The sequence below is a fragment of the Pinus tabuliformis genome, chromosome 1_2 (assembly GCF_031772625.1).
Source record: "Pinus tabuliformis cultivar Carrire ecotype Pingquan chromosome 1_2, CPIR1, whole genome shotgun sequence".
In the NCBI taxonomy this organism is placed as follows: Eukaryota; Viridiplantae; Streptophyta; class Pinopsida; order Pinales; family Pinaceae; genus Pinus; species Pinus tabuliformis.
Window position 1 is genome coordinate 638,538,158 of NC_142298.1, and position 25,280 is coordinate 638,563,437.

The 25,280-nt window shown below is 36.6% G+C and overlaps 1 long non-coding RNA gene and 1 pseudogene across 1 annotated transcript; both read right to left on the reverse strand.

Moving 5' to 3' along the window:
• Nucleotides 1–6,587: 6,587 nt before the first annotated feature.
• Nucleotides 6,588–7,239, reverse strand: LOC149207265 (xanthohumol 4-O-methyltransferase pseudogene; annotated as a pseudogene).
• Nucleotides 7,240–12,009: 4,770 nt separating this feature from the next.
• Nucleotides 12,010–12,467, reverse strand: LOC149207266 (uncharacterized). The gene is made up of 2 exons (XR_016251995.1): nt 12,200–12,467; nt 12,010–12,066 (listed from the first exon to the last, which is right to left on the reverse strand). It is a non-coding gene; the product is annotated as an uncharacterized LOC149207266 (long non-coding RNA).
• Nucleotides 12,468–25,280: the final 12,813 nt, after the last annotated feature.

Here is a 25,280-nt window from a genome sequence, read left to right on the forward strand (position 1 = left end):
GACTTTCTCTACGTACTCTTCTCAATATTACAAATCACTTAAATAAGATTACATTGGAAACATAAGTTATAAATGACTAGAGTCAAAGTCAACTTAACTGGACTTAACTAAAATTGAATTGTACACTTGGAGGGACGATCTTGACACTTAACAAGTGGTTGGGATTAGATTCTCCAACACTCCCCCTTAATTACAACCACATAAAAATTCTATTAAGATACCTGCTGGTCTATATCTCAGCTAGGTTTACAATTTAAAATTGACCTCAACTTTTCTTACTCTCTTTTTCCAGATCCTATAGCCTCTAAATTGTTCCAGCATGTCCTTCTTCTTGTAAGATTCAAATTTCATTTTCTTTAGTTGTTGGTGCAGGTCTTCCATAGTTCCAGGTTGTCTAAGAAAGTCCTGGACTTCTTGAAAAACTAACATGTATGTGGGCTATTGCCACATATTATCTTATATAGTGTTCTTTTCATCATCAATATGCTGCAACATAAAATTATAATAAAAAAATATTTCTTCACGACTTCAATACCTGAAAATTTCATTAATTTGTTCTTCATCGATGTTGTCTTCAACATTCATTTCTGCATCTTCTATGTATACTTCATCAAGGCATGGTGTTGCAAGCCATGCTTCAAGGACATTTAGCTCTTCTTCATAGTCATTTTGTGTATGTGCACACTCGAAATAAACATTAGAATTAAAAATATTTGGAGAACCAGATTGATTTTGTTCCTTCTACTCTACAATGAGAGCTTTTTCTTGTTGCGCTTCTTTCTCAGCTATTGCTTCTGCATCTATCTCTGTTTTCTCTTTCTAGGCTTTCTTCTTTGTTTCTGTCTCTATCTCTATCTCTTTCACTTCTATACTAACCTGTGCTGCTGCAAACAGGTTGTCTTCCACTGTCTCACCAAATAACATCATGTCAATATGATGTTTTTGTTGCATCACTTGCAACCATTCATCATTACCCAACAATTCTTCATCAAAAGTTACATCAGAAATATTAATTGATGTATTCACCATAGCATTGACTGCTACAATGGCAGTTTCATTGTCCTCAGCAAGCTCTATTGTTGGATTCACCAAACTTTCATCAACAAGCTCTGTTGTTGGATTCACCAAACCTTCATCAGCAAGCTCTGTTGCTAGAATCACCAAATTTGCCTCCACCTGTGGCTGTGCATAGTGGGGTTCGTGAGCATCTATGTGCTCCTTCTCTCTTGCTTCTGTGACTTCTTCACAAACATCATCCACGTGTGACTGAGCATAGTGGGATTCAACAATCCTTTCATCTCGATGTAGATCTATTGATGTAGATCCACCTTCATCTTCAACTTCAATACTCCCCCTTGGACCAAAACACCTCTCAAGGGTATCCCAAGCCTCCTTGGTTGTTTTGGCTTCTGAAATCAGGGGAAGAATGTTGTCATCGACAAATTATTTTATGCATTTCAATGCAAAGGCATCCTTTTGCCTCTTCACTTCTAGATCTAAAAAGATCTCAAACATCTCATGTAGTCGCTTTGACTTTCTCAGCCTCTTGGCTTTTCCCATTTGATCGCTGACAAAATGTGACTCAACAAAGAAATCAAACTTCAAACATAGCGACACACTTCTCTGCTACACAACTTTGGAAAGATTTCATAAAAAAAATTACAATTGTCGAGAGTCGATTGGAACAATACGCCCTTTTTTTTTTTTAATCTCCTTTTCAAGACTTAAAAAAACTCTTTTAAATAATCCTTAACAAAAATTCTATCCCTTTTTAAAATAAAATTCAATATCTTTTCTTTAAAAAATTCCACATCCCTTTAACAATACCAACATATTTCAAATATTATATAAACCCCTTTTGAAAAAACATTACATGCAACTCTTTTTTTTTTTAAATAAAATAACCTTTTAAAAAATTTGAAACTCATTAACGTGAGTCTTCATAAAAAAAAAATACGATTATATAAAAGGATCTATAGTTTGAAATAAGTTTTGTTGACTTTTGATATAGAATGGTGGTTGTGGACTTTTAACGAATGAATTGCCGAATTTTGTTTCCTTAATGTTATGTGCGTTGAACAAGGGTCACGTGATTATCGATCTTGAAGGGTAGTAGTGCTCTAACATCCTGTCCATCACAACTAACTTGCGGCAATTTAAAAACGATACAATGAAAGGTCGATGAACACGTTTTCTCCTATGACTGCTCAGCATTAGTGGTGTTACTAATGCACTGTTTGAAGGACCCAAAAAAAGTTTCTTCAATCTGTTTCGCCTTGTTGTCACTGGCTTCTTGGTTTTCTTACTGCTTCTTCACAAGATTCTTCAAACTTTTGTTGCTCTCTCAAAGAGGCTTACGCTTTCTTTTCACTCACGTTTCTTCTCTCTCAAAGAGGCTTACACTTTCTCTTCACTCATGTTGCTGCTCTCTCACGAAGTCTTATGCAAACTTGTCTCTCTCTATTTCTCTCAAGGAGTCTTACACAGGTTGAGCTCTGATACCATGACAAAAATTGAAGAGAACAAAATGTGGAGCAGAGGACTTGCTCTGCTTACTCTTCTTAGTATTACAAATCACTTAAATAAGATTACATTGGAAACATCAGTCATAAATCACTGGAGTCAAACTCAACTTAACTGGACTTAACTGAAACTGAACTAGACACTTGGAAGGACGATTTTGACATAATTGGGATTAGATTCTCCAACATAAACTATTAGATTAACTATTAATAAAATCTAATGCATCAAGAAATATTTTTCCCATGCCTAAAACTTTAACCATGTTGCAATGCATAAGCCTTTCACGTTGTTGCGATGCTTAATGTTCCAGAGCACAATGGCAACATTAAATATTGGATGTTGCAATAGTTGCCTTAAAGTATATTTATAAATTTTGAGCACCACAATCCTTAATCGTTGTGACAACTAGAAGATATTTGTACTTTCCCATGGCTAGATAGAGGTAAATAAAAATGTCACAACTAAAATTTAGATCATATTTAAATATTTGATGGGATGCAAATATTTGGAAGTGGGTTTCATTTACAATAGATATTAGAGGGAAAACGTTACACCATCATTGCAGAATTATAATCTTCAAGCACTGTAATATTTCGATGTTGTCTTCAACATTCATTTCTACATCTTCTATGTAGACTTCATCGAGGCATGGTGTTGCAAGCCATGCTTCAAGGACATTTAACTCTTCTTCATGATCATTCTGTGTACGTGCACACTCGAAATAAACATTAGAATTAAAAATATTTGGAGAACCACATTGGTTATGTTCCTTCTGCTCTATAATGAGAGCTTTTTCTTGTTGTGCTTCTTTCTGATCCAGGTCCAGGTGTGAAGAAGGACCTTTCCAAGACCTTTTACTTTCGTGATGTGTTAAAATTGCTTTTAAGGGAACATTAACAAGTACAACTGCAGATTGTAAAGAAGTGGAACATAACAATCATCAGCGCATGAAAACAAAAGCCATTAATAACGGAGTTCGTCCAAGAGGGACTACGTCCCCGGGCCCAGTGTCAAGATGGTGTAGGCTGTTGCATTATGTATTGTCAATAAAGATGATGTACACATAGATGATGTCTCGATCATACAAAGAAGAATGCCCTCACGCAGGAGTGGCTCTAAGAGATATTCCATAGCTAGAACTCTCAATCAAAAGACTCCTATCAGTATGACACAAAACAAGCATGGTGTGCATCCCGCCAACATGGCACAAAAGGGATGTCAAAGCAAAACACATGTATAACGACAACAAGAGTATCCCAACACATACAACAAGGGATCTCAAAGCATAACATAAAGAGTTATGACAGCAAGTACATCACATAGAAAGATTCCGCATCAAATCAAGCAAGGAATCATGACAACATGTAATAAACAAGATCCTGCAACAACATCAATCATGGATCTGTTCAAGAAACATCAAAAATTTATTGGAATTGCATGTTTAAATTGTATACTCTAAATGGAGGTTTGTGCCTCATGAAATTTTATCCCTCTTTTAGAGGTTTGTGTCTCATGAAATTTTATCCCTCTCTACACTTGCTAGATCTGTAGTTAAAATGAATTTATACCATGACATATATCACAATGTTTAGATGCTAATTATGGATTGACTATATTAATATATGTTTTTAATAAAATTTGGCAATTTATCCGGCATCATTTTCAATCTTTTACATTTAAATTGAATCGTCAAATACAATAATAAAATCTTTGGCGACCCCAAATTTCAAATCTGAATTATATATATTTCATTTTTATTTCTTTCAATCTTAAATATAAATATATTCCTCCCTGATATATAAATATCTTTCCATATTCTTATTTACATTATTAAAAAATGAAAATTTAATCTAAAATCACTAAGTAAAATACTAAATCTGAAAAATAAAAATAAAAATCTAATCTATAATATCTATTTTTCACTCTTAATTATAAATATCTTTCTTTCCTAGAATATAAATATAAATATCTTTCCACATTCTTATTTACATTATTCAAAAAATTAAATTTTATTTGAAATAATAAATTTAAAAAATAGAAAAGAATTTAACCAATAATATTTTTAACCATAAAATAATAATTCCTTTTGCAAATAGGTTAAGGAATATGAAGTAAAGTTAAAGACCAAAAAACTCAATTTGCTTATTAAGATATAGAAAGTCTAGATTGTTAGTTATTGTGAATATAGAGTATTTTGATGGTGTTTGTTAAGGATATGTTTTTTTAAAGCAAAATTAGTTTAATTCAGGTTAGATAACTTTATGGAAAAGGAACTAATAGTAAGGTGGAGATTTTGGGTTTTGGTTATTAATGGAGGTAGTGAAAAAAGAAAAAGAAAAAGAAAAGGAAAGTCTAGATTTTTGGTGACTCTCAACTAATAACCAAATAAACTATTTTTCAAATCATGATTGAGCATTTGACTTTAGACTTCTTCTACAAATCATTCAAAATCTATGATATCTTTTGATTGACTGTCTTTTAAATCCATTGTCAAAGAACTCAACACACAACCACCACACAATAGATAAACTTTCCAGAGATGTTTTGGAGTTCTCTGTTGGAACATTCAGTTATTGAGAAGTTTGTGATGGCTCCATAATCGAAGTCTTTGATATCAGGATGTAGATTTTGGCTATATCTATATTGTTTGTATGGCAGGATATGTCTATCTTAAATTTCAGATTCTGGTGTAATTTCTCTCTGTAATTTGTATAAAGGCACAATCCTATCTTCTTAATTTTTCTTTCTGTGATCTCTTTTTCTCATCAAATAATATCTCGGTCTTTTTTATAATAAAAAAATCCAGATAAATGGTTGTGGTTCAACCTAGCATGTATACTTCTTTTCTTTAAAAACAAAAGCTTTTTCTTTCTTTTAAGAACAACTATACCATAACAATTCAAATTAAAATTCAATTTAAAAGTTATCTCGGTCTTTTTTATAATAAAAAAATCCAGATAAATGGTTGTGGTTCAACCTAACATGTACACTTCTTTTCTTTAAAAACAAAAGCTTTTTCTTTCTTTTAAGAACAACTATATCATAACAATTCAAATTAAAATTCAATTTAAAAGTTATCCATTATTGAAAAAAAAATATAATTTAAAAACAATGTATACTTCTTTTCTTTAAAAACAGAAGCTTTTTCTTTCTTTTAAGAACAACTATACCATAACAATTCAAATTAAAATTCAATTTAAAAGTTATCCATTATTGAAAAAAATATATATATAATTTAAAAATCGTTAATAGGCTGTCTGTGAAAGAATATTACTAGCAATTGTCCCAAAAGGTACAAAGAGAGGCCGATAGGATTATTAAATTGGAATTGTTGAATTTTTCTAGAAGAGTTAATTGGTTTGTGGAAAACCTCATTTTCTTGGACTGGATCTTTGTGCAATTACTTTTCTTTAGATGTTTTGTTTATATCTATATTACAAGGAACACATTGAATGTCTTATTTCATTTTAGAGTAAGTTAATTACCCAAAATCAAGAGGTTAAGTTAATTACCCAAAATCAAGAAACCTCTATAGATGGCCAAGCATATACGAAGAATACATCTCATTCATATGCAATACCAAATCCATCTTTTCTTTTCTCTGAGTAAAATTTCAAAAGCATGAACACATGCCATTTCATATGCACAATAAACCCAACTTTTGAAATTTCAATGCTTGGATGCATCCCATTCATATGCTATAGTAAACCCATATTTTCCTTAAATTTCAATCCATAAACACATCCATTCATGAGCCATAACAGAACCACAAAAAACAAAACCCCCTGACCCGTTAATACATTATCTACTCAGAGAGAGGTAAGATGAAAGGACAGCACTGTCTACGGATCCTCCATGTCTCCGAAGGAGATGAGGAGCGTCCCGTGACCCATTAATGCATTGTCTTCTCAGGAGTGCGAGGTAAGACTAAAGAAAATCACTAGCTACGGATGTTTCATGTCTCCATAAGGCCTTGATAAATCTTCGTTTATTTTGTAAATACAATAATTTGATTGCATTTTAACACTGTAAATACTAAAAATGAGCCCATAAAGAGCAGATAATCAAGAAGGAAACGCTTCAATCATAGACTGGAAATCAAGAATGGTGATTATTTTATAACAACCGAATCCACCTTCTAATAAATTCTTCTTCCATGCTTTCTTTATTCTTTCCTTCCCACCAGAGCAGTGCACCACCATTACCAGATCAAATACTAGAACTAAATTAGGATCCAAAACCGGCTTCTCTTTCTGGCCACCATTATTATTATCACCGCCTCTGTGATTAGAATCCACCGCCACTATGTCAACAATAATGAGCTTCCTCATCTCTGGGATCGCCTTCCTGTAGCTCTTCAGTATCTTGATGCAGTGCTCGTCGCCCCAGTGATGCATGATCCACTGATGAAATTGCACAAGCAAATTGTATAGTCAAAATGTGCTCTCAGCTCATTCTAATTGAATTACATGACAGCTCAGCAAGTTCAAGACTTACCTTCATGAATATGGCATCCGCAGAGGGCACGGTTTCAAACATGCCTCTGACCATGTGCTCCACACCTATTTACATACATTTATATGTATAAGATTGTTATGCATATATACCATTGATGAAGCAAAGATGTTGTTAGTAACCTGGGAGATGGGGAGCAGTGGCCACAACATGAGGGAGGTCGTAGTTGATGCCTTTGATGGAAGGATAACGCCGCAACATTGCCTCGATTGTCTCCTCTACAAGCCTAGCCTCTCGAGGCAAATCAGAGAATGGAAGTCAAATTTCGAAAAGCTAATAGGATTATTAAATTAGCATAAACAAAAATGAGAAATTAGCATGATGATTTGATGTCTGAAATGTCAAACAAGGCTACACAGCCTTGAGATTTTAAATATGACATTTTTTTTTTCATGTTTGGTTGAAGATTGACTACCAACATAACCCCAAGATCCCTAACATATTTCATTTTCACCATGCTTTTAAATTGAAAATTAATAATTCGTATTTCCTTTTGACACTTGTGCCTTCCATGTGATTTGTTGATATTGCCCATTGGACAATTATCGCTGCCCTATGCAAAAAACTTAAAACCATGTGAAATAATAAACAAAAACAGTTTAACCTTCCCTGCTATATCAAGAATACGACAAAACAGCTACGGCTCCCCAAAACAAAATAAGGTAAAAAAGCCATGGTGCATATATACAGGGCAATACTGAACAAATTAATCAATTAATGTTAACCCTCATCTTCTACCGGCTTAACTGTTTACTTGGGCATTCTCATATACCTATTTACATCGGTCAACTCCATAAATATAGGTTCTGGACATTCCACTAATGGTATTGAGAAAAATAACAAGTAATTAAAAAAGAAATGATCGAGTTGATAGAATTTGCAGAGAGCGAACTGAAAATGACCGAATGATTTCTCTCTTTGAGAAAAGAAGAATCGCTACTCACCTTACCTAATAAAATGAATGCTGCAAAGTGGTGTACGAACATCCTTTTGCACGCGTATTATTGTCCTGCGTGTTGTTTCACCTGTCCAGATTCATGGCAAGCATTCAAATACCGTGTTAGAAAGATTTGAGAGACAAAATCCGCATCTGCGGCAGATTTTGACAGATAAAGAAATAAGAAACAAGTGAGAGAAAATAAAACAGATTCAGAAATCGAAGCTTCTCGTCTTATATTATCCCTCCATGGTGAACTCTTCTCTTCCCCTGTTGCAAAATTAATAGGCAGGGCAAAACCATTCAACAAAAACTGCCAAATAAAATAAAAGCACTATCTCTATGGTTAAAGCCCTTGCGATTTTTCCACGGGTTCATCGTAATAAAGAAATAATGGATTGAAATTGTTGAAAAAATTGGGTTCCATGCATAGCCATTATCTACCACACTGCTTTTCCCTATACAAATTTATTAGTAAAACGCATAGATATTGACAACCAAAAGCATACCTGCTTCTATCCATAAACAATTTCGAGAATTTCATTCCATTGGATCAAGAATTTCATCTCTATCGATTCTTCTGCTCAACATAACAACAACAAAATAGAATCGCCAGGATAAACCATGCAAACACTCTTTTAAAAAAAACATAAATTAAATTCAAAATAGAGGAAAACACAACGAAAATAAAACACTATAAAATCCAAAATGCATGGCCATGCAACAAAGAAAATAAACTTGAACAAGAAACAAGGCAAGCCAATGCAATGCAGAGTATTGAAGAAAATGATGAGATGAAAAAAAAAAAGTGAAAATTTTAAACAACTAAAACTGTAAATACAAAAAAGTCAAGTTTAGTTTAGCACTAGCACAACATGATGGAACAGAATAGCCATTCACATCCCATTAAGGACTTGAATTTGACAGGCAGGGTCTTTCCTCAGCATGACTAACTCCTCATAATGTAATTTGTCATTTAAGAGGATAAAAGCAATGCTTCCCTAAACCCCAAGTGTCAGTTCAATTGGTTAAACCATATGCCCAAGGCATGTTGCTGACAGGGAGGCCATTGAGTTTGTCAGGGTTACCAGCCACTATTGTGGATGGCTGGTAAATGAACAACCCTCCAGGGATCCCACAGCATTTTCCTCACTGCTCAGAAAAAAAAAAGAACAATTGTTTCCCTAGAAATATGCTGGACCTAAACAAGCAAGTTATAAATCATATGGTCATACACTTCTTTCAAGCGCAGAGGTGCTACTTTTCATTACATAGAAAAGTTTTTGGATGGAAAAATGCCTCCTGTTGCGGAAAGGTAATTACAAATTTAATTCTTGATTCTCTGCCCCAAAATCCACAATCACAACAATGCCCGTACTCCTGGGACAACTCTGTAGTGTTTTGAGTCATATACCAAAAGGACGCTAGTTGATAACTTTGCTGTTGATAACTTTGATGACACTAAAAATACATACCCAAACATGAAGCAAACATACCTTGTTCACTTAATGCTTCATCTACTGTGCAAGCAACCTACAGTATCCAAAGAAACTTTATGTCAAAAGTTAAAACATGAAATAACCATCCATACCGTGAAGAAGAAAGCAACCGCAAAATAATGTTTATGCAATAATATGATAATAAGAAAAGATGAAATGTTAATAGAAGACCAATATTCATGTTTTATTTGACACAACCATTCTTTTAACATCTTCAGATCAATCTAAAAATGAAAATGACAACAAACGACAGGCAAACCCTAAACCAATTTCATACATAATGTAACAATACAACAATACAGACCAACTAAAGTCCAAAGATGCAAAATGCCAACAGTTTCATTTGATATAATCATCTTTTTCTATGTTTAATGTTTAAGAAAATTTCAAATGGGAATTTGCAATAGAGATAAAAGGCAAACCTTATTGAAATGCTCATATTGTCTATTGCCTAAACCGAATACCCCATAAGTAAGGTTGGAAAGCCAAGGCCCTCTCTCTTTTTCCTGGTCAAACATACAAAAGGGGCAATAAGCCCGTTAAAAGAGTCCAACTTAATAGCCAAAGGAACCAGTAATCTAAACAAATGTTAAAGGTTTAACAATTTACCCCCTCAGTAAACCACTTGTAGAACCTTGCTGCATTATCAGTTGGCTCTCCATCTCCATATGTGCACAAGTACTTCAGTGCTTAGAAAATATTGGACAATACGACATAGTTACAAACGTCTACCACCTAATACGGGGCATTTTACACACACTGATGATAAAGATTAAATAAACCTAACAACGTTTGGACTAAATATGTTGAAGCGGACTTCATAAAGAAACTTTTAAAGTAACTTTAGAAACGTACTCATTCAAACTCTGTCAAATATGACGACAACAACTACACAGGACTGTTAACTGCATGCACTGGGGTGGCAGATGTTGGAAGGTCATCATGGACCCCAGAGGTACAACAGAAACCTATTTTGCTTAGGGAGTACTAGAAAGTACAACAAACCATTCCCTAATTAATGGAGAGTACTAGAAAGGTTTGGAGCTATTAATCTGGCTCACAACCCTGCAGTTAATCCGTCACTCCCTAATTAATGGAGAGTACTAGAAAGGTTTGGAGCCATTAATCTGTCACATGGCTCACAACCCTACACTTAATCCATCACATGGCTCACAACCCATGTAACTTCACCAAGTGTCCAAGCAGTTATGTGAAGGGACATGAGTCCCTCCTTCGCATGCATTAGGCTTGCAATGTGCATGCTTATGTCCATGTTTATGGTTTTCTCCAGCTCACAGTGGAATAATGGCAATGTTGTTTGAGAAGTGCAGGGGGGAGAATACGGTTGTTCTCGCCTGGTAAGACATTTCATCGATTTCTTCTGGTTGTCGTTTGGGTTTCTGCTGGTTAGTTTGGAAGTTTTCAGAGGAGCCTTCGTGCTGGAGGTATATTGGCACACAGGGATACTGTTGGCTTCAGGCTGGTGTCAGTTTCTAGAAAGCAGTATTTCACTCCGACTAATTTGTGCCACCTGGCAATCTGCAGTTCTTCGATCTGAATCCAGGGAAGCATTCCCAGTTCTCGAAAATGGGATATTGGAGCACCCTCAAGAACCAGGAAACGTGGTGTGGGAGTGGGACTGCAGGCGACATGGAGCATTTTATAATAGGAAAAGTTATTGGTCAGATTAGGTGCCTGATCGATTTTAGAGAACTTCAAGAAATTCGCAGACTCCTCAGGAGTCATAAGGAACATATCCATTGCAACAGATCCTAATTTCTCAATGTTACTTCAAAAATTCATGAGATAATAATAGTGACAGATTACGCCTCAGACTGCAGAAATCATGGGGTCTCCTGTGGAACTGAAGCAACAGCTGGCAGTTTTGGAGGCAGAATGCAATCTCCAACAAAATCTGGCACTCAATTTCAGCATGGGTGGATTAGTCTGTGGCCTCATATCAAAGACTCTCGGCCAACTCATCCCAGGGTGAGACAAAGGAGGATGAAACATTGCACCAGCTTGACAAGGAAATGGAAAACGTGAATCAGGACCCTGAGCCAATTAGTACAGGTTTGGAAGAAGCAGCTCATCCCTATGCTTTTTGTTAATTTCTATGCTTTTCAGGACTATAAGAATCTTAGGCATATATTATAGAATATATAAGGTTGAGAAGTAATGGATGGTTTTGTATAAGGACAAAGCCGAAATCTGTTTTGGGCCTGCGCTGGGATTTTTTTGGGGACTGTTTAATGGTTATTTGACCTCTGTTGAACAAAACTGTGATGTCATTCCTGCCGCAGCATCTGCTGTAGTTTTTATATTAATATAATTTTACCAAATTATTGTTTAAAAAAACAGCATGCAGTGCGAAACGACTTTGAAAATTATCTTAACGAATATGCTAGGATATGTTGTCCCAACGAAAAATATGCAAAGGCTTCCCAACATGCTTAAACATTTGGACATAAACAGCTGGATAAATGTTGCTGGTCAAAGAATGTTTGTATCTTACGTTGCTAGCATAAAAAATGCTAATTTTTCCTTCTTTAATTTTTCTTCATACAGCTCATCATCTGCTGCATAATCATCCTGGTGAAAATCAACCAAATAAGATTTCACGTTATTTAATTCCAGTCATTCAAGTAACAAGCGATTCAAATTTTGAAAGATATAATCAATTTAAAAAGTAATATAACAGCCTTGTATCGACAGCTTTACTCACCAGATCCACTACTTTAAAGACAGCCTTATCATACCTAGCTTTCGCTTCCTCGGCGAGAGACTGTCACACATATCAAAAAATCGTCAAATAAGTTAGTAAATGTAACTTCACTAGAATTAGCATAACGACAATACAAACAGCAACATGGAATCAAAACCAACACCCTTGAGAAGCTCAATAACGGTAATCATAATAACAAAAGGACGAACATGGAATTGAGAAGATTCAAAGCCAAGACAGACTGCCAAGATGTTTTATTACTATTAACTAGAATATTAATTCCAAATCAAAGACTGGTATAGATTTGCCAGGGTTTGAAACCAAAAGCCACCTACAAATAGCCATCAATAAAAATCAATAAACTCAAGACTAAAAAATGAAAAAAGATTGGTGTGGAATAGACAGGATGTGAAACAAAACCGCTTTAAGCAGAGTTTTACAAACAATACCAACAATAATAGCAGTCCATAGGAGGATCTAGGATTAAGAACAATGGAAAACAAGAGCCACTTGCACATGGAGCCAAATGGTGATAAGCATTAGTTTATTGTAATTTTTTCAAAGAATGACAGCGAATAAAGAGGAGTTGGAACCCTTACCGCTTGCAAATTGATGATAATGTTGAATTAAAGAGAATCGAAGGCAAGACAACTTCATACCGAAATCAAATGCTTACAATTTTTATTAATTATGTGGAATTAATGGATACACGAGGACCGCTCATAAGCGAAGTATAATAATGATATCCAGGGTACATCCCTAAGAGTGCTCCCCAAAAGTTAGGGAAGAAGAACAGTGCTTGCCAAAAGCCAGGGAGGAAGAAGAGCAACAACAACTGGCAGGGAAAAAGCAGTAAAAATATCTTCAAGAGTGACATAAAAGAATGGGAAAAAGCAGTAAGCAACTCAATTGATATTTGGAAAAAGCAGTTACACTTCAAATCAACGGTTGAAAGTGTCTCACCTGATCCAACGGAGCAGGGTAAAAATGTTGACGATTGTTGATGCATAGGAAGGCCTATCGGCCTAAATATATAGAGGACTCTAACGTAGGGAGTTTGAAAGCATACATATGTTAAAGAAAGCAAGGAGATTTTGAATGTATTGATTCGCAAGCATCTTTGCACTCCAACCACACTGAATGCAAATTTATCATTAATCAATATAACTCGTTGCTTCGATACCAAACAATTACATATCAAATCAGGGATCAATGTCTCAAACAATGAACAGATCACATTAAAACCATTCTATTTGTATTCAAAATTATTTCTGGACCCACTCTTTCCATTAGATTCAACTTCCCTATTCATGACAACAAAAGCACTCTGTTCACCTTTGTCAAATACTAACAAGCATAGCTTTATAGTTTAACTAAGTAATTCCAATACAAAAAACAAAATCTTCCTCTGCTGGATGTCTTGCACATGGATGATTCTTGCAGTGGCAAGGTAATGACAGGTATACTATTACTAAAAACATGAGTCAGTTTGAATGCATGAGGATGAGCGCGTTGAGAACATCTTCACTCTGTCTGCCAAACACACTCACGCATGCCTCCCTTGCATGGCAACCAATATTTCCATCCATCATAATAGGCATACCCTTCAAGATGCCTTTGTATACAGATCCGAGCCGAATCAGAGATTTCTGTTGAAGTTATCAGTGACTTTCTACTGAAGTTAATCTTGGAGGAAGCCTTGGTAGTGTCTTCAATTTTGAGCACATCTGAACAATTTTGTTGCATGAACAGCTCCTTGCGCTTACTCTCGCAGTGCTCAATGGTAGTAATCCATCCCACTCTTGCAGTGCTCAGCGGTAGTAATCCATCCCACCCACTATAAGCTCGTTTAAAAAAAATAAATATTTTCTGGCAGGAAAAAACCACCACAGATCTACATGGTGGGAAGGAGCACAAAAAGAACACTACACTGTGATCAAAGAGGAATACTCTAGAGAAAACTTTGAATCACAAGAAATCGGGCAAGAAAGAAACAACTCTCAAGACAAGCAGGGAGAAAGCCCTGCCCAACAAATCAACAGTTATGAGGATTCGAATACCGCACAAAATAAATCTTCATTTAACAGCAAAGCAGATCTCGTAGACCAAACTTCTCTGACTATCTTCAAAAAGACGAACACAATAGATTGCGACGCTAACACACCAATGTCCCAAGAACCAGAAGAGATGAAGGAGATGCAAGATAAAAGAAGTTGAAAGACCGTAGAGAAAAAAAAGAAAGCTACAGCACCAATCTCGCCAAGAAAGACGAGGTAATTAAAAATTAAGAAAATTATAGGTCCGATAAACCAATTTGGTCTAAGTGGACGTTAACCACCACCATCATCATCATCTAAATTTAACTAACACTAATTAAGTTCACATCACATACAATAACTAAAATTTAACCAAAATTAACTAAATACATGTACAACAACCATAACATAGTTTAGTAATCACTGTGACTACCTAGATTTCATTTGTAACGGTGCAAATTGTAATATGATTAAGAGGTTCCGTTGACTACCATATGTGGACAGGATCTCTGGCTACCAAACAACTCAATCATAAAGCCAGGTCTGCGATTCCCTTGGTGGCTATCTTTCAAATTTTCGTGATGTCGAAGAACCCTTGAATACACTTTTTTCCTCGAAGTTGGATACGTAAAAATTTCCCTTTGCACCGGAAAATAGTTAACTGTAGTCGTTGGTTTTTTTTCTTTTTCTTTTTTAAATTGTAGATCCAGTACTATGTTGCTCCTAACGGTGATTGACCCGACCTGCTGCATAAGGCGACCAAAGTAAGCGCTGCATAATTATATGAAATTTATGAATTTCTATCATGAGACGAGGAGGAATTTCTAATGAATTTTTTTATAGTAATTATATTATTTTCTTATAAAAAATTATAAAATTATATTTTCTTTTTACCTATTTAATTAAAAATATAATTTTTTTTTGAGACCTTTCAAAATTCCCCAAAACAAAAACATATAAAACTACCATTTCTCTGCCATTTCTTATCTTGATCAGATCAAGTTTACTACCATTTCTCTGCCATTTTGTTAAATTCTAATTTTAAACAGCGCGCGGTGGTTTTTGGAAAACCGCCCGGTCTCCCCGCACCACCATTCGCAGAAGGCGGTATCCGTAGCTGAGGACCCGACACAATCACACTCCGCCACGCGTCCTTGTACGAACACCAAAACCGCTTTCCCCGGACGCTAAAGGTCGTTTTGTTTGCGCGACCTTGGCGAGCGAATTGCGTTGGATCGAGTTTGGTGGCTCGGATCGGCGCGAAGCTGCGCGGAGGTTAACGACCGGGCCCGACGAATGGGGTGGCGACACGTGGCACCGAAGTGACGTCAGCCGACCCCCGCCCACGTCAAATGAATTTTTTTTGTCGTTTTCCTCGTTGACCGCCGTGGAGGAAACGTTGTGGTCTTTAATGCATTTACGTAGTTTTGGTGGCGGCCTTTAATGAGATGATGGGCATACGTCCCATATATTTTTTTATATGTTTCATATATGTTATGTAAGGCGTGCGGCAGTAGTTGGGTGTCTGTGTTTTTTTTTTGTTGTTGTTGTGTGTGTATTGTGGCTGCGCGCGGTAGCGCATGAAAATCTTGTAAACGCACAGCAGTGCGAGATATGATACAGGGGATGTAATGTTTTTGCCCCCAATATAAAACAGATGTTTATGTAATTTCCACAGCAGTGGAAAATCTCTGAAGCAACATAGCTTTGTTTTTTTTGTGAATCCCTCTTTGCACAGAGGTAGAAATATGTAACAGAAAATTTGTTTTAATGGAAATGTTCTTTGTGACTGTGTAATGTTGTCTTATGAGTCATTTTGTTTTTGAAAGGATCCCTGTCAAAAGATCTTGGACAGAGTAAACAGAGCATCGTCTCTGTGGAGGTTAGTTTGTTGGTTTTTGGTATTTTCTCCATTAAAAATACCCAACAGTGGTATCGGAGCAAGGCTTAGGCTCTTTAAAGAAGTTAAAGAAGCTGAAGGGAGAAGGTTGTTGCTGCAGCAAAACTTCTCAGGCAGACAGAAGACTCAGACAGCGAAGGATTCAGGTATTCCCCAAAAGCATTTCTCTTGTTATTGCCGAAGACAGTCAGTTTCTTTTAAAAAAAAAAAATCATAGTCAAGGATTTAAAACCATAGTTCAAGATGCAAGGAATGGCAAGTACAAGCATGGGTATGTTCAACACCCAGCTCCCACAGTTTAATGGGAAGAACTATGACTACTAGTCAATAACTATGACAGCCTTGTTTGCCTCCCAAGACTTATGGGAAATAGTTGAAGATGGTTTTGAGGAACCAGCAGATGAAACAACATTTAATAACCTAACTCAGGGAGAGAAGGACCTAATGAAGGTCAATAGGAAGAAGGATGCAAAGGCCTTTGTCTTGTTGTATCAAGCAGTGGACCAGAGTATATTCCCAAGGATAGCAGCAGCTACAACATCACACAATGCATGGCAAACCCTAAAAACTGCCTATCAAGGCATGGAGAGAGTGAAGACAGCAAAATTGCAAATGCTGAGAAAGGATTTTGAAAACTTGAACATGAAGGAGTCAGACAACATTGAATCATTCTTCACTCATGTGATTGGTGTAATCACACAAATGAGAACTCATGGAGAAACAATTGAAGATAGAAGAATAGTGGAGAAAATATTGAGGGTCTTACCCTCAAGGTTTGATGCCATAGTTACCACCATTGAAGAGACAAAGGATCTCTCAAACTATTCAGTTAATGAGCTACATGCATCACTGATAACTCATGAGCAGAGGTTGAATAGGAATGAAAACTCATCCCTTGAGCAAGCCTTCAAGACCGAGATGTCCTTTGGAAGAGGAAGGGGTCAAGGAAGAGGAAACCGAAGAGGAAGAGGCAGAAGCCAGAACAGAGGTGGAAGGAACAGCCCATCAAATGCACAAGGAAGAGGCAGCAATCCAAATCAGAACCAAGGTCAAGGCAGCAGCCAACAAAGAGATCAGTATCAGGCTCAAGGACAAAGGTATGATAAATCTAATGTTCAATGCTATTATTGCAAAAAGTATGGACATTATGCTAGTGATTGTAGAAAGAAACAGCATGATATGAACAACAGACAAAATGCAAATGTTACAAGAGAAAACAACAGTCAAGAAAATGTCATGTTAGCTTGTAACATGGCTGAAACACATAGTGAGGACATATGGTTTTTAGACTCAGGTTGCAGCAACCATATGACAGGGAATATAGCCCTCTTTTTAGCCTTAAATCAGAATTTGAAATCAGAGGTCACACTAGGAACTGATAGTAAAGTGTCTGTTATGGGAAAAGGGGAGGTAAAAATATTTACTAAGCAAGGAGAGAAGAAAACCATAGCAGATGTCTACTATGTCCCCGGAATGAGATGTAACCTCTTGAGTATTGGACAGCTTGTCCAAAAGGGTTACAATGTTTACTTTGTAAATGATGTGTGCACCATCATGGATATACCACCCAGCAAAAGATGCATTGCTGAAGTGAAGATGACAAGGAACAGGATGTTCCCTCTCCGGATCAGGGCAGACATGAAGAACAAAAGGGAAATGGCAGCAGTCACCCAAGAGGCCTTCCAAAGCGTGCCAAAAGATGAGAACTGGTTATGGCACTTGAGATTCGGGCATCTAAATTTTGGAGGTCTAAACTTATTGAGCAGAAAAGGAATGGTAAGAGGATTACCATTGATAGAGAAGCCAGACAACCTTTGTGAAGGTTGTATATTGGGCAAACAACATAGAGAAAGTTTTCCATCAGGGAAAAGCATAAGGGCCAAGGCACCCTTAGAGATCATTCACTCAAATTTATGTGGACCGATGCAAGCTCCATCATTAGCAGGCAGCCTATATTTCTTAACATTCATTGATGACTTTACAAGAAAAACTTGGGCATATTTCCTTAAGAACAAAAGTGAAGTGTTTGAGAAATTCCAAAATTTCAAAGCACTTGTGGAGAACCAAAGCGGGCTGCATATAAAAGTTTTGAGAACTGATAGAGGAGGTGAGTATATCTCCAATGAATTCCTAAAGTTTTGTAGAGAAAATGGAATTCATAAACAGTTTACAACTCGGTACACCCCACAGCAAAATGGAGTTGCTGAAAGGAAGAACAGAACCATCATGGAGATGGCAAGGAGCATGTTGAAGGCAAAGCATTTGCCAAATGAGTATTGGGCTGAAGCTGTACATTGTACAGTTTATATTTTGAACAGGTGTCCTACAAAGGCAGTCATGAACAAAGTGCCAGAAGAGGCATGGAGTGGGAGAAAGCAAGTAGTCACCCACATGAGAGTTTTTGGGTGTGTGGCCTATGCACACATTCCAGATAAGCTAAGGAAGAAGTTAGACAGCAAAGGGGAGAAATGTATCCTTGTTGGATACAGTGGTGAATCCAAAGCCTATAGGCTGTATATCCCATCTACCAAGAAATTCTTTGTCAGCAGGGATGTTCAATTCATTGAAGAGGAAGCTTGGGATGGAAGCATCGAGAAAACAGTGAATGTTAAAAACTGTTTGTCTCATGATGAGGATGAAGAGGAAGTGGCTGAAGTGACTCCCCAAACAGCAACACCAACACAAGAATAGCAAGGTACACCTTCGAGGATCAATGAGAGTGCTTCTCCAAGCACACCACAAGGAGGAAATTCAAGTGCATCTTCAAGCACTTGCACACCAAATGAAAGAGGTACGAAGTTTAGAAATTTAAGTGAGATTTATGAAGAAGGAATGAATTCCTTATTTGCCTTGTTTTGTCATGTTGATGATCCTATTCATTTTGAAGAAGCTATTAAAGATAGAAAATGGATAGAAGCTATGGATGAGGAAATGAATGCCATAGAAAGAAACAAAACATGGGATTTGGTTGAGTTACCAAAAGGCAAAGAAGTCATTGGTGTGAAATGGGTCTACAAGACCAAGAGCAATGCTGAAGGCAAGATTGAAAGGCATAAAGCAAGGCTGGTTGTCAAAGGCTACAAGCAGCAGTATGGAAGAGATTATGAAGAGACTTTCGCCCCGGTTGTAAGAATGGAAACAGTGAGAGCAGTGCTGTCCATAGCAGCTCAAAACAAATGGAAAGTCTACCAAATGGACGTGAAGTCAACATTCCTAAATGGAGTGTTAATGGAAGAGGTTTATGTGGAACAGCCTCTCGGATATGAGAAGAAAGGTGAAGAACACAAAGTGTGCAAATTGAAGAAAGCTCTTTATGGGCTGAAGCAAGCGCCAAGAGCATGGTACAGCAGGATAGATTCATATCTATTGGATAATGAATTTGACAAATGCGAAGGAGAACCCACAGTCTACATCAAGGAAAAGGATGGTAAAATTTTAATTGTTGTCTTGTATGTAGATGATGTTATTTTCACTGGAAATGATATTTATCTTATTGAGAATTTTAAATCAGTCATGAAGGATGAATTTGAAATGACTGACATGGGTTTGTTGAGATACTTCTTAGGCATAGAAGTAGATCAAAATGAAAAAGGAATTTTTATATCTCAAGCAAGATATGTAAATCAAGTTTTGGGCAGATTTAAGATGGAAGAATGCAAGGCAGCAATCACTCCCACAGTGATGGGATTAAAACTCAGCAGAGAGGACAGCAGCAAGGATTTTGATCCTAGCCTGTACAAAATCATTGTGGGCAGCCTTATGTATTTAACAGCAACTAGGCCTGATTTAATGTATGCTGTTAGTTTAATTTCCAGATTTATGGAGAGGCCAAAGGAGGCACATTGGCAGGCAGCAAAGAGAATTTTGAGGTATGTCAAAGGTACCAAAATGTTTGGAATTTTATATCATGCCTCAGAACATTCAGATTTGGTTGGGTACACAGATAGCGATTGGGCTGGAAGTGTAGATGATCGGAAGAGCACTTCCGGTTATGTTTTTAATATGGGTTCAGGAGCCATCTCATGGGCTTCTAAGAAGCAATCCATTGTAGCATTATCTACAACAGAGGCAGAATATGTGGTAGCGTCAGCAGCAGCTTGTTAGGCAGTATGGATGAGAAGGATGTTGAGAAGCTTAGGCCAAGAGCAGGCAAAAGCAACAGTGGTCTTTTGTGACAATAACTCAGCTATTGCTTTGTCAAAGAATTCAGTGTTTCATAAGAGAACGAAACACATTGATACAAGGTTTCACTACATCAGAGAATTAGTGAATAATGGAGAAATCGTCCTAGAACATTGCAGGACCCAGGAACAGGTTGCAGACATCTTGACAAAGCCACTGGTTCAGAAGAGTTTCGAATTTTTGAGAAAATGCTTGGGAATGACCGAACGCGCGGCTGTTAAAATTAAAGGGGAGTGTTAAATTTTAATTTTAAAACAGCGCGCGGCGGTTTTTGAAAACAACCCCGGTCTCCCCGCACCACCCTTCGCAGAAGGCGGTATCCGTAGCTGAGGACCCGACACAATCAAATGGCGCCACGCGTCCTTAGTACGACGCTGAAAACCGCTCTCCCCGGACGCTAAAGTCCGTTTGTTTTTCCTGAGGTTGGTGTGTGAACCTCGTTGGATCAGCCAAGTGATCAGGGCGCCCGATCTCAGCCGTCGATTTCCGAAGTTGCCCTCCGCCCGCATCAAATCAGATTTTGCGTTGACCGCCGTAGGTGATGAATTCAATGGAGTTTAATGTTTGTCGTAGTTTTTTTTTGGTGGAGGACTTTTAATATAGCTATGGGCATATAGTTAATATAGTTATGGGCATACGTCCCATATATTTTTTTATGTTTCATATATCGTTATGTAAGTCTACGTGCTGTAGTTTTTGTGTATGTATGGTGTCTACGCGCGGTGTTTTTTTAGGAACATGTATTGAACGCACAGCAGTGCGAGAAATAGAACAGGGGAGGCATGTAATTTTGCTTGCCATTGTAAAACAGAGGATCATCATCAAATTGTTTTTTTTTGTAATATCCACAGCAGTGGAAAATCAAAAGTGAGTGACACAGAGTTTGTTTTGTCAATCCCTCTCTGCACAGAGGATGAAATATGTATCAGTCTTTTTGTTTTAATTAATAGAAATGCTTTGTGACTGTGTTGTCTTCTGAGTCAATTAGTTTTTAAAAGCTTCCCTGTGTAAAGATCCTGGATAGAGGAAACAGAGCATTGTCTCTGTGGTGGTTAGTTTGTTGGTTTTTGGTATTTTCCCCATTCAAAAATACCCAACACATTTCTTATCTTGATGAGATCAAATCTACTACCATTTCTCTGCCATTTCTTATCTTCATCGAATCAAATCTAGTACATTAAAAAAACAAACATCTAAAACTGCTATTTATCATCTTAATAAAATCTAGTGCATCAAGAAATATTTTTCCCATGCCTAAAATGTTGCGATGCTTAACCTTCCAGCAGCACAATCGCAACTCTAAATATTGGATGCTGCAATAGTTCACCTTAAAGCATAGTTACAAATTTCGAGTACCACAATCCTTAATGGCTGAGACACCTGGAAGATATTTGTACTTTCTTAGGGCTGGCCAAGAGGTAAATAAAATGTCACAACTAAAGTTTGGATTATATTTAAATATTTGATGGGATGTACATATTTGGAAGTGGGGTTTATTTAAAATAGATAGTAGAGGGAAAACGTCGAGCACTGCAACTGCAATCCAGAATTATAAACATCGAGCACTGCAACTGCAATCCTTCGACACCGTGCGGCCCAGAGGACATTTATACTTCCTATGCCTGGAGATTTTATTTAAAATTGCCAGTAAATGTGAAAACATGACACAATCGTTAAGGTCCCTATCTAAAATCTCCAATCTCCAATTTCATCTTTACAGATTTCCTTTAATTACATTTTATACCTTATATTGTTTTTTAAATATATATTTTTCAATAATTTTTTATTATATTTAATTAAAAAATATTAATTTTCAAAACCATAAAACAATGTCCATTTAGTAGGCTAAAACCATGGAGCAGGGCAATAATTGGATAAAAAACAATTATGGGTTTTTTTTCTCTTAGATAAAGAAAATAATTCTTCATAGAACAAACAGTCTATCATAAATAAAGCTACATAACAAGTAAAAATGTTAATATTACAATAAGCATAATAGATATTATGAAATGCATTTTAATCCGAAAATAAATAATAAATAATAATGCACAGAAAAATCGAATCACTTTATTTTTAAAAAACATGAAATGCATTTTAATATGAAAATAAATAATAAATAATAATGCACAGAATAATCGAATCTCTTTATTTATGAAAAAAAATGAATTTAAAAAGAAAAACTGCAACCATCGAAGACAAATCTTTAAAGCGAAAAAAATAAGTTTAATTTAACGTAGCATATCACATATCATAACGTTTAAGAAAAATTTCAATAAGAAAAAATAGATTCATGAAATTAATTTAACAAGGATCATGGTTTTGAACAATTTCTTCATGAAACGTAGGTTATGTGATTGGTGCAACTAAACTCAACCTTCGTGTCGAAAGACAAAAATACCATATTTGCTAATGGTCCCATCAAACTTGTTTCTTTCAGTAGAGTTCGATTGTTTCTTTGTGTGCGCGTGCGGCGTAACTTTCTTTCCAATTCAATGTCTAGTGTTAAAGATTTGATTTCTTATATAACGGATATCTGGATATCGATCTGCGCCTATGGCGGAGTGGACAAATGAAGAAATCACACATTTTCAATAAAAAAATATTTTTAGTGAAAAAATCACCCGAAGCCAATAACAGCAGCTCCAATTCCGAATGCACATATTTCAACGGGAAGAAAGAGATGTACAAGAAAAAATTCGAACCTATAATGTTTTAACTCTACAACAGTCGCTAATGAATTTCATAGTGACATCTTGACCGGAATCAAAAGATGGACTATTACAGCACTGTTACTCTCCCGAAAACTCTACCTGTAGGGACTTTACCTGTTAAAACTCTTACAACACGCAACATTGAGATAAAAAAAGTAAGTTCGAAAAAAACAAACTGTAAGTAATTTCATTTAACACTAGTTCCATTCAGTCTAATGTTTACAAACTTCAACAATAAGTCCAGAAAAATTAAATTAATGACCAGTACTAACCACGAAATTGTCGACTGTCAATTTGATACCGCGTTCTCTCAAGATGCTCCAAGAAGAAGCACGTTCCTCCGGGAGGCCGTCTTCCCAATTTGGGCAGCATTCCACCTCTATTTCTTCAAGATTAGTCAGCCTCTGTAACGCTTGCGGCATTTGCTTGAGTTGGTTGCACATTTTAGTTCGCAAGAACTTTAACATTGGCATTGCTGTATCATGGAGTGATGGAAAATTTTCCAAACAGTTGAAGTGCTCTATGGTTAGCATTTCGAGTTTGGGAACCGCCCTAGGTTCTCCAAACTCCACTGGAAACCCAATACACTCGTTGTTATGCGACAAGCGAAGCTTTTTTAAATTAGGAATCTTTTGTAGACCTCTATACTCTGCACTAGTGTTATCGCCATCTAATACCAGCACCATCAGGTTCTTAAGCTCAAGGATCCATTTGGGCACCGCGCTGTTGGTTAGACGAACGATTTCAAGGCCGTCCATCTGTTCCATGTCCTTGGGAAGACTAAGGAGGCGTCCGGAGGAATTGGTGTTTTCGAAGGAAAGGGATCGCATGTTTGTCTTCCCCCCAAAAGTCCTCTCGAGATCTATACTTTCACCTTCTGATCATGATGTTGATGTTTGATCATCTATTTTAACTGTTATTGATAAGTCTTGCAGCCGGGTCAATCCTTTCAGATCCGTCCACTGCAACTCTGCATTGGGTGCTTTCGATTCCTTTTTGAATACTCGGGCGCCTTTCAACGTCCACTGCAACTCTGCATTGGCTGCTTTCGATTCCCTTTTGAATACTCGAGCTCCTTTCAACGTCCTTAAATAGATGAGATTGGATATTCCACCAGGCAACGACTTCAAATTTTTGCAGCCCTTCACATTCAAATGCACCATTAATTTGTCAGGATGTTTGTTCCTGATAAATTCAAGAACTTTAGCTGCTTCACATTCCCTATAGACATGGGTAATGATCCAATCGATGTCTGACTTAAATCAAGAACAACCAAATATTTTAATTTATCAAAAAAGGTTTCAGGAATTGATGTAAGCTTGGTGTTATTCCATAGCAATAGAGTGCGGAGTCCTGGACACTGGATCGCTTCCTTGATTGCTAATATATCGTTTTTAATCAAAGAAATTCTACGTACTCCCTAGCACTCATCAATGGGTAGTTCTTTCAATTCTTTTCCAGGCTTTAGCAAACATGAGGATTCCTTATGTGATTCCATAAGAGCTAAATCATGCAAAATATCATGCAGTTGACAATACTTTACTCGTCCATCCCAGCCAACCCTTGAAATTTCAATCATGCATCGATTTATAAGTTTTTCTATATAAGAGAGTCCTCGCTGTAGGGCATCTCCTGCGTCTTGGATCAAACTTGAAGAAGAAGAAGAAATTAATCCTTCAGCCATCCACACATGTACAAGGTATTCAGATTTTATTTGAGTATTTGGTGGAAAGGCAGAACAGTAAAGAAAGCAAGGCTTCAAAAGATCTGGCAAAGCTTGGTAACTTAACCGGAGAGAGGGCATAACGCGGTCATTTATGGTGTCTGCTTCATTGACATGATCCATGTCATTTAGACGATCCAAGTAGATTGCCATTCATTTGGAACCCTTCTTAACCTTGCCATATGTTGAAAATTTCTGGTAATTTCAAACAAAATTCTGAACAGAGAAAATGCTCTGTTTTTGCACAGGGAAGCCAAAAAAAATTGATTGCTGGAGAGCAGAGTTTTACCACACTCATAAAACTTGTATATATATTAATAAAAACAGCTATTGCAGTATTCTTCCTCTCTCAGAGGGATTACACCAGTTCCAAAAAGGAAATTTACTTTGTCTCTGCAACAGAGAGCAATACTCTGTTTTTCAAAAATTAACATTGCTGAAAATAAAAACACTGCTGTGTATTACACAAACAAAACCTCTGTCTCCTCTTAAGAATTTACACTGTTGTGTAAAATAAAATTCATTCACA